This window comes from Phocoena sinus, chromosome 16 (genome assembly GCF_008692025.1).
Source record: "Phocoena sinus isolate mPhoSin1 chromosome 16, mPhoSin1.pri, whole genome shotgun sequence".
NCBI lineage: Eukaryota > Metazoa > Chordata > Mammalia > Artiodactyla > Phocoenidae > Phocoena > Phocoena sinus.
The window spans coordinates 23,112,744-23,124,881 of NC_045778.1; positions in this window are offsets into that span (position 1 = coordinate 23,112,744).

The window sequence follows — 12,138 nt, forward strand, 5'->3', positions numbered from 1 at the left end:
GGTGTTGAATTTTGTCAAAAGCTTTTTCTGCATCTATTGAGATGATCATATGATTTTTATTCCTTAATTTGTTAATATGGTGTATCACATTGATTGGAGTATATTGAAGAATCCTTGCATCCCTGGGATAAATCCCACTTGATCATGGTGTATGATCCTTTTAATATGTTGTTGGATTCTGTTTGCTAGTATTTTGTTCTGGATTTTTGCATCTATGTTCATCAGTGATACTGGTCTATAATTTTCTTTTTTTGTAATATCTTTTTCTGGTTTTGGTATCAGGTTGATGGTTGCTTTGTAGCATGAATTTGGGAGTGTTCCTCTCTCTGAGATTTTTTGGAAGAGTTTGAGAAGGATCGGTGTTAGCTCTTCTCTAAATGTTTGATAGAATTCACCTGTGAAGCCATCTGGTCCTGGACTTTTGTTTGTTGGAAGATTTTAAATTGCAGTTTCAATTTCATTAGTTGTGATAGGTCTGTTTATATTTTCTAATCCTTCCTGGTTCAGTCTTGGAAAATTGTACCTTTCCAAGAATTTGTCCATTTCTTCGTGGTTGTCCATTTTATTGGCATATAGTTGTTTTGTAGTAGTGTCTTAAAATCCTTTGTATTTCTGTGGTGTCAGTTGTGATTTCTCCTTTTTCATTTCTAATTTTATTGGTTTGTGTCCTCTCCCATTTTTTCCTGATGAGTCTGGCCAAGGGTTTATCAATTTTGTTTATCTTCTCAAAGAACCAGCTTTTAGTTTTATTGATCTTTGCTTTGTTTTCTTTATTTCTATCTCATTTATTTCTGCTCTGACTTTTATGATTTCTTTCCTTCTATTGACTTCGGGTTTTCTTTGTTCTTCTTTCTCTAGTTGCTTTAGGTGTAGGGTTAGATTGTTTATTTGAGATTTTTCTTGTTTTTTGAGGTGAGATTGAAATGCTATAAACTTCCCTCTTAGAACTGTTTTTGCTGTGTCCTATAGATTTTGGGTCATTATGTTTTCATTGTCATTTGTTTCTATGTATTTTTAAAATTTGTTCTTTGATTTCTTCAGTGATCTCTTGGTTATTTAGTTGCACACTGTTTAGCTTCCATGTATTTGTGGTTTTTACAATTTTTTTCCTGTAATTGATTTCCAATCTCATAGCATTGTGGACAGAAAAGATGTTTGATATGACTTCAGTTTTCTTAAATTTTCTGAGGCTTGATTTGTGACCCAAGATGTGGTCTATCCTGGAGAATGTTCTGTGTGCTTTTGAGAAGAAAGTGCATTCTGCCACTTTTGGGTGGAATGTTCTATAAATAACAATTAAATCTATCTGGTCTATTGTGTCATTTAAAGCTTGTGTTTCCTTATTTATTTTCTGTTTGGATGATCTGTCCATTGGTGTAAGTGGGGTGTTAAAGTCGCCTACTATTATTGCGTTACTGTCAATTTCCCCTTTCATGGTTATTAGCATTTGCCTTATGTATTGAGGTGCTCCTATGTCAGGTGCATAAACATTTATAATTGTTATATCTTCTTCTTGGATTGATCCCTTGATCATTATGTAGTGTCCTTCCTTATCTCTTGCAACAGTCTTTATTTTAAAGTCTATTTTATCTGATACAAGTATTGCTACTCCAGCTTTCTTTTGATTTCCATTTGCATGGAATATCTTTTTCCATCCCTTCATGTTCAGTCTGTATGTGTCCCTAGGTCTGAAGTGGGTCTCTTGTAGACAGCATATATTTGGGTCTTGTTTTTGTATCCAGCCAGTCTGTGTCTTTTGATTGGGACATTTAATCCATTTACATTCAAGGTTATTATCAATATGTATATTCCTATTTCCATTTTCTTAAGTGTTTTGAGTTTGTTTTTGTGGGTCTTTTTCTTCTCTTGTGTTTCTCACCTAGAGAAGTTTCTTTAGCATTTGTTGTAAAGCTGGTTTGGTGGTGCTGAATACTCTTAGCTTTTGCTTGTCTGAAAATGTTTTGATTTCTCTGTGGAATCTGAATGAGATCCTTGCTGGGTAATCTTGGTTGTAGGTTTTTCTCTTTCATCACTTTAAGTGTATCTTGTCACTCCCTTCTGGCCTGCAGAGTTTCTGATGAAAAATCAGCTGATAACCTTATGGGGATTCCTTTGTATGTTATTTTTTTGTTCTTCCCTTGCTGCTTTTAATATTTTTTCTTTGAATTTAATTTTTGTTAGTTTGATTAATATGTGTCTTGGTGGGTTTCTCCTAGGGTTTATCCTGTATGGGACTCTCTGTGTTTCTTGGACTTGGGTGACTATTTCCTTTCCCATGTTAGGGAAGTTTTCCACTATAATCTCTTCAAATATTTTCTCGGACCCTTTCTTTTTCTTTTCTTCCTCTGGGACCCCTACAATTCGAATGTTGGTGCATTTAGTGTTGTCCCAGAGGTCTCTGAGATTGTCTTCAGTTCTTTTCATTCTTTTTTCTTTATTCTGCTCCTTGGCAGTTATTTCCACCATTTTGTCTTGCAGCTCACTTATTCGTTCTTCTGCCTCAGTTATCTGTTATTGATTCCTTCTAGTGTATTTTTCATTTCAGTTATTGTGTTGTTCATCTGTTTCTTTGGTCTTTTGTTCTTCTAGATCTTTGTTAAACATTTCTTGTATTTTCTCAATCCGTGCCTCCATTCTATTTCTGAGATTCTGGATCATCTTTACTATCATTACTCTGAAATCTTTTTCAGGTAGATTGTCTATTTCCTCTTCATTTATTTGGTCTTGTAGGTTTTTACATTCCTCTTTCATCTGTGACGTATTTTTTTTGCTGTCTCATTTTTTTTTCCTTTTTTTTTATGAGTGGGATTTTGTTCCTGTCTTGCTGGTTGTTTGGCCTGAGGCCTCCAACACTGGAGTTTGTAGGCTGTTGCGTAGAGCTGGGTCTTGGTGCTGAGATGAGGACCTCTGGGAGACCTCACTCTAATGAATATTCTCTGGGGTCTGAGGTTCTCTATTAGTGCAGTGGTTTGGACTTGGAGGTCCCACCAAAGGAACTTCGGCTGGACCCCCAGCTTGTGAACAAAGATCCCACAAGCTGCGCAGGGTGGCAAAAAATAAAAAAGGAGAACAATAACGAAGTAAAAAATAAAAATAGACTAGGAAACTAACAAATATGTTAGAAAAAAATATAAAAATAAAAATATAGATGAAATAACAACTGGAAGGTAAAACAGAACCACAATAGTAAAAAAGAGGAGGAGGAAAAAAAAAGAAAGGTGGAAAAGGCCTTGGCTGTGGAGGGCGGGACCTAACCAGGGACAAAGTTTGGGTGGTGGGCGGGGCCTATGCTGAGGACCCACAGGGCTGGAAAAGGCCCTGGGGGGTGGAGGGAGTGGGGCTTAGGCTCAACAGAACAGAAGGGGGCCCAGGTGTGCCTCCCATCTCTGGTCTCAGAGGGTGGAGGACCTCACCTGGGAGCCCAGCAGGCTTCCTGAGTTCGAGTGGGCGGGGCAAAGCCCTCTGCTCCTCTCTGGCTCCTCCGGTTCCGGAGAGCCCCTCCCACCTGCCTCTCTGTTTTCTCCTGGCCTCCCTCCTACATCCCCAGGACCAACCCGGCCCAGAGGGGACCTCTGAGGGCTAGGACCAGGCCGACTTCCCCTGCCGACTGGGCAGGGGAAACGCTGGGCCTGCTCCCCCTTGATCCGAGCCCCTGAGGGTCCCTCCAGGCATGGGAACACTTCCCCCATCTCAGCCACCCCTCAGTGGCGCAGGTCCTCTCTGGCCTGCACTTCTCCTCCCCCCTCAGTCCCTCCACGTCCTACCGGTTCGCTTGGGGGTTCTTTCCATTTCCTTGGACGTCGGGGTCCCCCACCTGCGTCCCCAGGCGCCCTAGTTGCGGGGAGACACGAACTCTGCGTCTTCCCACACCGCCGTCTTGACTCCTCCCACCCCCATTACATTTCTAATTGGCTATTGCTGGGTGTATAGGAGAGGTGTGAATTTCGATGCTATCTTGCCTCCAGCCATGCTGGTGAACTCTCTATTTAGTTCGAATATTTTTCTGTGGCTTAGAAGAACTTTGAAGCAGTCACGCCTGTCCCATATGGGACAGGATGGGCCTTCCTTAAGAGCCGAAGGCTCTGTGTACCTGGATGGCAGTAGTTGAATGCACTGACCCTGTAGGGCTGCTGTGGGGACTGCTGTGTGAGCAGAGCTTTTGAGCAGATGGCCCTTAGATCCCTTCCAAATCTAAGCTTTTACGAATCCATAATTCTGGTCCCTGTGTCTGTTTTCATGCACTGTCTCTCCAGTTGCATGCTAATTGAGGGCAAATTCCCCTCCCTCCGTCCCTCCTTTCCTTCCTCCCTGTATTTGTTTGATTTCCACATACCAAGCACTGTGCCAAGTGCCAGGAAGGCAGGGAAGGAGATGTTGAGGGGATGGTTGCAGGTATCAAATGCTTCACATCCTTGGGAAGCAAGCAGTGTCACTTAAAATATTCTCAAATGAATTTAGAATGTGGTAGAGGCTCTTCACGCCCAAATGACTGGAAGGGCAGTATATACTCTGGGAGCTCCTCCCCCAGTCTGTCCCCTTAGGGGTTCTCGGTTGGGATGGTGGTGACAACAGCAGTTTTGTCCCCCAGGGGATAGTTGGTCTTTTGCCATCACATCCCAGGCTCAGCTGAGCACCTGGCTCAGACGGGCACTTAGTAAATGTTATCAAATAAAATGAGGCATGAAAGACAGGTTAGGAGCAACCCAGGGGTCCTGGGCACTCTTGGAAGTGGCTGCTGGTTTTCAGGATGAGGTGTCCCCCAGGGTGTGCTGGCCAGTGAGCCACAGGGCACTCACTCCCTTAAGTCCACTCCATTCTGGGATGGCTCCAGCCATCTGAGCAGAAGTTCTCAATGATGGGCAAGGGCTTAGACACATTCAATTGTCTAAGGGCCACGTGTGACCAATGGCTACCATATTGGATAGCACAGGTTTAGACATTAGATATAGGAAGTCCTAGTTTCTTCTTTATGGGGACAAAACCTGTCATCTAGATAAGATGAGTCCTTCCCAAGGACAGAAGGGAGTTTTTGGCTACAGCAGTAGAAACCAAACAGTTCAGTTCTTAACGAGTCTCTGCCATACTGAGACCCAGTGTCTTCTTTCAAAGACCCTTTGGTCTAGAGAAGGATACGGTCACACCACTAATGCAGGTGACAACTGCTACCTTAGAGGGATGTGGCCGGGCTGCAATAGAGTGACTCAGAGTAACTCCACATGTGGGTGATGGTGAAGTGGACGCCTTGAAGATTCACTAGGAATTGGCCAGGCAGAGACAGGGTGTGTGTGTGGGGGGGGGTGGTGGCGGGGGTGGGGGCGTATGGGCCCTTCAGGCAGAGAAGGCAGCCTGAGCAAAGGTCAGGTGGCCTGAGTCCAGGTGTGGCCTGTTCCTAAGAGGAGTCCTCAAAGAGGCTGCCATGGGAGCCCTGTAAGAGCTGGGCTTGGAGGGGTTGGGAGAGGCTGATGGCAACAGGCTCTGCATGTTTCTGTGGTGGGCTTCCCTCCTACAGCCTAGTTCAGAGCTCTGCTCAGTAATGCGGGGGAGGGGAAGTGGGATGCTGAACTTGGACTGGGGTGGTGAGGAGGGGAGCAGTTTTGCTTCCAGCCATCCCTGCAATGTTTCTTTCTAACAACAGGGGGCAGGACGACCTCAGGAAACGATACCCATTCTTTGGGTTTTAGGCAGCCAGGTGAAGTCCTATATTAGGTGAGACCTTTCAAACGTCAGTGGACATTTACTGAGCCTCAGGCTTCGTGCTGGGCTCTGAGGGCACTAAGACAAACCCCACCCGTTGCAGTGTCCCAGGCCACATGGACTGTGGGGACTGCAAGACAGCCGTGGTCAGTTCCGCCAGGGTGAAGGCCGGAGAAGTAGGCCAGCTTCCTGAAGGAGGAGACTCTTGAGCTGAACCAAGATGAGAAGTTGCCCTCTTGGCTGCCAGGGTTGGGAGACATGCCATCCCAAGGGGACAGAGCACGACACATGAGGTGTGGCAGAGATGGCAGTGTCTGGTTGCTGACGGCAGTCCCAGGTCCTGGAGCATCAGGTACAAGGGGCAGGGGTGCTGGGACCAGCAAGGCGTGGTGCAGCTGTGGGAAGCACTCTTGGAGGGCCCTGGAGCTGTACTAAGAAGCTCCATCCTGGGGCAACAGGGAGGATGAGACAGAATTTTCTTAAAAAAAAAAAGTTTTCATTATGAAAATTTTCAAATATATACCAAAGTAACGTCATATAATGAACCCCCATGTGCCTTCCAACAATGATCACATTCTTCCATTTTTTCATCTTTTCTCCCTCCAGATTAAATAAAAACCTTTTTATGAGAGAAAATTTCAAACACACACAAAAGCAGGGAGCTAGGATAATGACCCTCACAGACTCACCACCCAGCTCAACAGCGAACAATTTGCCGAGCTCATGTCCGCTCTGGCCCGACCCCCCCCTCCCCCCACTCAGATTACTTTGAAGCAAATCACATATCATTTCATATATAACTATTTTGGGATACATGTCTAAAAGTTAGGGACGCTTTAAGAATATGTAATTGCATTACCATGTTCACATCTGAACAAAGTTAATAGTCATTCTTTGATTTCATCCCATACCCAGGTCACTGATGCTGCCACAGTCACTTCTGGTTGACCTTGTAACACATCCTTAGGTAAAGGTCACTCTTCCCCCATACTTCCCTCCCCACCCGCCACCCCACAGAGTCCCTGTCTGTTATCAGGGTGGGTGACAGAGGGCATTGGGGCGTCCATGGAGCATCCCTCTTTCTGGGCGGCAGCCATCAGGAGGGCTTGCCGTTGGGAGCAATGGGCACACAGAGCTCTTGCCTACCTCAGGTTGCAGATCGGAAAGCCAGGTGTGTGGGGAGCCTCCGGGGCTGGAGGTTAGTGAGCCCATGGTCAGGCCCACTCTGGCTGACACGGTGTGAGTCTCGGGCCCTTTCTGGGCCCCGGTTTCTCCGGCTATGAAATGAGGTGTGGTACCTGCCTCATGGAGTGGCTGTGAGGCTCCAGGGAGGTCATCTCTGGAAACTCACAGGCAAACTCTGAAGTGCCGTGCCTGGTGATGAAGAGGACGTGGCTAGCTTTATTCCTCCGTTGCCTCTGGATTCTGGGGCCGAGATCTGCTGTTCCCTCCCACCCCAAGGTCAGGTGGGTAGAGAGGGCTGGGTGCGTCCACCCAGAGACCCTGCACGGCCGCCCTCTGGGGCTGCAGGTTTCTCAGTGGGAGGCCTGAGGATCGTCTTCCCCACGTTAGTTCCCTTTCCTCACGATAATCACCCTTCCGTGCAGCTCCTGCCCATTTAACAGTTCCACTAGTCCCAGCCCTCCTACCTCCTACCTGCCCTGCATCCCAGGGAAGCCCACCTGTCTTCATTAACCAGAGATTTTGGCTGCCAGTGTGGTCCAGAGCTGGGGCCTGCAAGGAGCGAACCCTCCTGACCTATAAGCTGCCCAAGGCCCACGCACCCTCGGCTGGAGCTCTGGGGCCAGTGGCTTGAAGGAAGATGAACACAGCCTAACTGGTGTCTCTCTGTAGCCCGGTGGCCCAGGGAGACCAGGCAATCCATGTTTATCGATGTCTGAATCAGACTCCTGTACACCCAAACCAGCCCGAATCGTCAGGGCTGCTCCCCCAGGAGCCTCAGTCATGGCTGCCCCAGGGCCACAGGGACATTAGGGTGCTGCCTTATTCGTTCAGTAGATGAAGAGATAGATGACATAGATGACCACAGGTGAGGGACTTGCCCAAGGTCACTGCCTGCTGGTGGTACAGTGGGCCAGGGCCCAGGTCTTCTGCTTTACTGCTTGGGTTCTTCCCTTTACAGTGGGCCACCCAGACATGGGAGGAGCTGGGCAGGCTTGCCCCCCACCCAAAGATCCTGGTGGGGCTCTGCGGGGCTGGACCCTGCTGGCAGACCTTGGGCTCTTAGAAGCCCCTGCAACTTCAGAACCTGGGGATCCTTGGGGCTCACCTAGCCCAGCCCCATCCTCATATAGCAATTGTGGAATAGGGCACAGAGAGGGGAGCCACCTGCCTGGTCACCAGGCCACTGAGGATCTCCCCCTCTCTGTCCGCCTTCAGAAGCACCTGTAGGTCGAGGGAGGGAGACAGCCGCCCCTGCTGCCTCTGGCTCAGCCCCCTCCCCCTCCTCCTGCAGGAAGAACTAACAGGATAGCATCTTTCTCCCCCTCTAGGTATCGGACCCACTTCAGTGCTCCCCCTGGACCCTCCCATCTCAGCTTTGGGGTGGATGTGGGCAGCTGCTGCCCTGGTTAGAGCACTGGATGGGGAGTCCAGAGACCTGGATTCAAGTCCTCTCTCTGCCCATTGCTGTGTGACCCTGAGTAAGTCACTTCACTTCTCTAAGCCTTCGTGTTTTCACCTGAACGATGGTAATAATTCTACCAGCCCTGCCTTGATCAAGGGGGTCAAATCTGAAAGAAAACACTAGACAAATGTAAGGGGTGGGCCTGTTCTGAGCTGGCCAGAGAGAGGCTGAGAGTATCAGTGAGTGTCCAGAACATGGTACCTTCCTGGGCCTCTGAAGACTGTGAATACTGACTCCAGCTCTGTTGCTGATTTGCTGTGTGGCCCTGGGAAAGGGGCCTAACCTCTCTGTGCCTCATAAAAACATGGAGATCAATGTTTCTCCATGCTGTGGTATTGACTTCCTGGCAGCAAGGGGAAGCTAAATACAGAAGAGCTTTAAGATCCTTGGAAGAAAGGCCATCTATAAACGTAAGAGATTATTAACAGCATCCAATAATCACGCTGTCTGCTAACAAAAGTAATGCCGCCCTAGAGTCAGGCAGGGAAACCAGCCCAGTCAGCATGGAGGCAGCTCCTAGCTGGTCTTCCTCTCGGGCTCTGAGGGCTAATAACCCTCTGTTTATGTGGTGCTTTGCCTCCTCAAACCAACGACTAATTAGTCCCTCCATGGGCGTGCCCAGGAGGCAGGCAGGAAGGGCATGGGGTGATGAGAGCTGAAGCTCTGGGAAGGGGGGTATAGCCTGGCCACCCAGCTGGTTAGGGAAGGGCTGCGTTGGGAACAGAAGGATCTTCCGGTTCTCAGCACCTACTTCTGCCACTGGTGAAGTGAGCAGCTGGGCAGAGAGCTTGCCCTCTCTGGGCCTCAGTTTCCTCACCAGAGCTGCCAGGGCAGGAAGGGGTGAGGTATCATGGGGTACGTGGCCAGATCGCCTGCTGGCTTGCCCACCGCCCTTTCCTCTCTGCCCACCTTGATGCCAGGTGCCAGCACCAGGAGGGCACCCAGGGCCCCTGCAGCTGTAATTCTGAAGCCGGGGTCCCACCGAACATCCTCTCTATGGCCAAGTCCTCTTGGTGGAGCCCAGGAGCCAGTAGGCCTGCCGGGAGACTCTCGGAGCCTCAGTTCCCTCATCTGCCAAGTGGGGTTGTAATTCCCATCCTGCCAGCTGTGGATGTCCAGACCCTGGGCTCAGTGAGCCGGGCGGGCATTATGACCAGGCAGCCCTCCCGCAGGGCTCAGCCCCTCCAACCTGGACCGAATGTGTGAACGTGAGGCTCGGGTCTCTGCCTGTGGGGAGATGCAGCCGCCTCCGTCTTCCCTGCCGCTGTCTTCCTCTCAACCTCGCTGAGGCCTGCGGGGACTTTCCTGGGGTCCCCAGCTCCTTTACCTCCTCTCTCTTTAGACGACTGCTCTCATTCTGTCTGCCTTTCACCACACAGCCTATTTTTAACTTTCAGCATTGTGGGAGGGGAGGAAGGGCGCAGGCAGGGTGTTTTTTTCCTCTCCTTTTTCTTTGTCTCATTTCTTCTCCGGCCCTCCTCCCGGGGTCCCCGCCTGTTCTGCCCTCCCCGCAGCCTTCCTGTCCTGTCCTCTCAGCCTCTGCCTCCCAGCGCTCTGTCCTTCTCCCCCCCACCAACTGCTTCCCACTCCTAGGGCCCCCCTCCCCCCAAGGCTTCTCCTGGGTGGGAGCAGTTCTCGGGTAGTGCCCCGTCTTGTCACCGTCACACTTGACTGCTGGTGGCTAATCTAGAGGCCCCTTTGTGGCAGCAGCTGACACAGTGATTGCTCCCTCCTTCGGGAAACCTGGTCTTTTCTTGGTGTCTAAGACCTTGAATGCTTCTAGGTCTCCTCCCCCTCTTCTAGACAAGCTTTGTGGGTGCCAGTCCATCCCTGCCGTTAGCTGCTGGTGGTGGCGGTGAAGCAGGCAGCTGTGGAGGTCTCTGCCCAGCGCCCGCCCACCTTCTTTGGCCACCAACACGCGGATTTTCCTGGGACCCCTCCCACCCCTTACCTCGTCTCAGTCCCTGTCGTTTGAGTAGGTCTGATCCAGCTCTGGGCTTCAGAGACACATGTGTGACCAGGCCTGGCCAGTGGGAGCCCATCCTGGGTTTTACCTGGACCGGGAAGGAGGGTCTTTCCTCGTGGCAGGAATGTGGGATGTCGAGTGGGAGCTGCCAGGGTGCCTTGGCCACCACAGGAAGAGGCTGCCTGAGGAAGACGTCAAGGGGGAGGAAAACAGAAGCACATGATGGAAGGAGAAGAGAGTCCCAAGCCCTCAACTGAGCACCTGGACCCAACTGTTTCTGATGTTTCCATCACATGAGCCAATGTATATTTTTTTCCTAAAGCCATTCGGAGTTTTTTTTTTTTTTTTTTTTTGAGGTACGCGGGCCTCTCACTGTTGTGGCCTCTCCTGTTGCGGAGCACAGGCTCCGGACACGCAGGCTCAGCGGCCATGGCTCACGGGCCCAGCCTCTCCGCGGCATGCGGGATCCTCCCGGACCGGGGCACGAACCCGCGTCCCCTGCGTCGGCAGGCGGACTCAACCACTGCACCACCAGGGAAGCCCCGGAGTTTGTTTTTTGGCACTTGTAACTGCAAGGGTCCTGACTGGCCCGCTACCCTGGCTTCTTGTCCCAGTTCACACCCGTCCCACTCCCTGACCCTTTCCTAGGCTCCCTCCCGCCCTATGGCTGAGAATCCCCACACCCTCGGCCCACACCACACTGCTGGGCTTCAGCATGTTATCTTCAGCTGCCCTGATGCTTTGGATGCGAAGCCTTGCAGAGGCACTTGAAATGCAGCCTGTCCCAAACTGGACTCATGCTCTGTCCATCTTCTAAGACGTTCTGACTTGGGGATTCATGCTGCCTTCATTCCATCCATCCACCCATCCATCCTTCCTTCCTTCTTCCCTCTCTCCCTCCCTTCCTTCTTTCATCCATCCATCCATCCATCCACCTCCTCCTCATAGCTACAACAATGATGATGACAACAGCCCATGTTTATGGAGGGCTTACTTGGCGCCAGGTACTGTCCTCATCAATGTACAGGTACTCATTTAATCCTTAAAACAAGCTTATGACACGTTAGTATTATTATCACCGTCTAGAGATGAGGAAACTGAGGCAGAGGGGTTAAGTGATTGACAGTGAGGAAGTGGAGAGCCAGGTTTCCCTGTTGCTCAAGACCGTCCTGGGAGCTGTCTTGCATGTCCTGGGCACTCTGGGAGTGGCCGCTGGTTTTCAGGATGGGGTGTCCCCGGGTGTGCTGAATGCCTCTGCCCACAGGGCGCTCACTCCCTTAAGTCCACTCCGTTCTGGGACGGCTCCTGCCATTCTGGATGATGGGTGGGGGGCGTGTCACACACATTCGGCCGTGTGAGAGCCTTTGTTTAGCTAAACACCTCTGCCCACTTACCCTCGACAGTCTGAAGCCCCCCACGCTGCTCCCTCCCCGACGATTCAGGGCAAAGAGCCTGGCCCTGGGGGAGCTGGGGGGCTCTCGGTGCCTGCTGCCACGCCTCACGCCAGGTGGTTGCCCCCAGGTAGAGACCCATCTGTGCATGCACCACAGGAAACTATGGCTGGGGATAACTTGAGGGGGACCAGGGACCCGGAGCCCACCTTGTGGTCCACAGTGATGAGTCTCTGGGCATCTGGTGGACTCGGGGCTCCTGTGGGACCTGGGCGAGCACGGGCCTGAGGCACAGGGCAGGCCTGGGAGCCGGGGTCCTGCTCTGAGCCAGGCCATCCCGCCCCAGCCGGCAGCACTGCCTTTGGGCCAACACCACTGTCCCATTTTGGGGAGGAGATAAGGGTGCTGAGTACGTGCTGGGGCTGCCCTGGAGGGGCTGA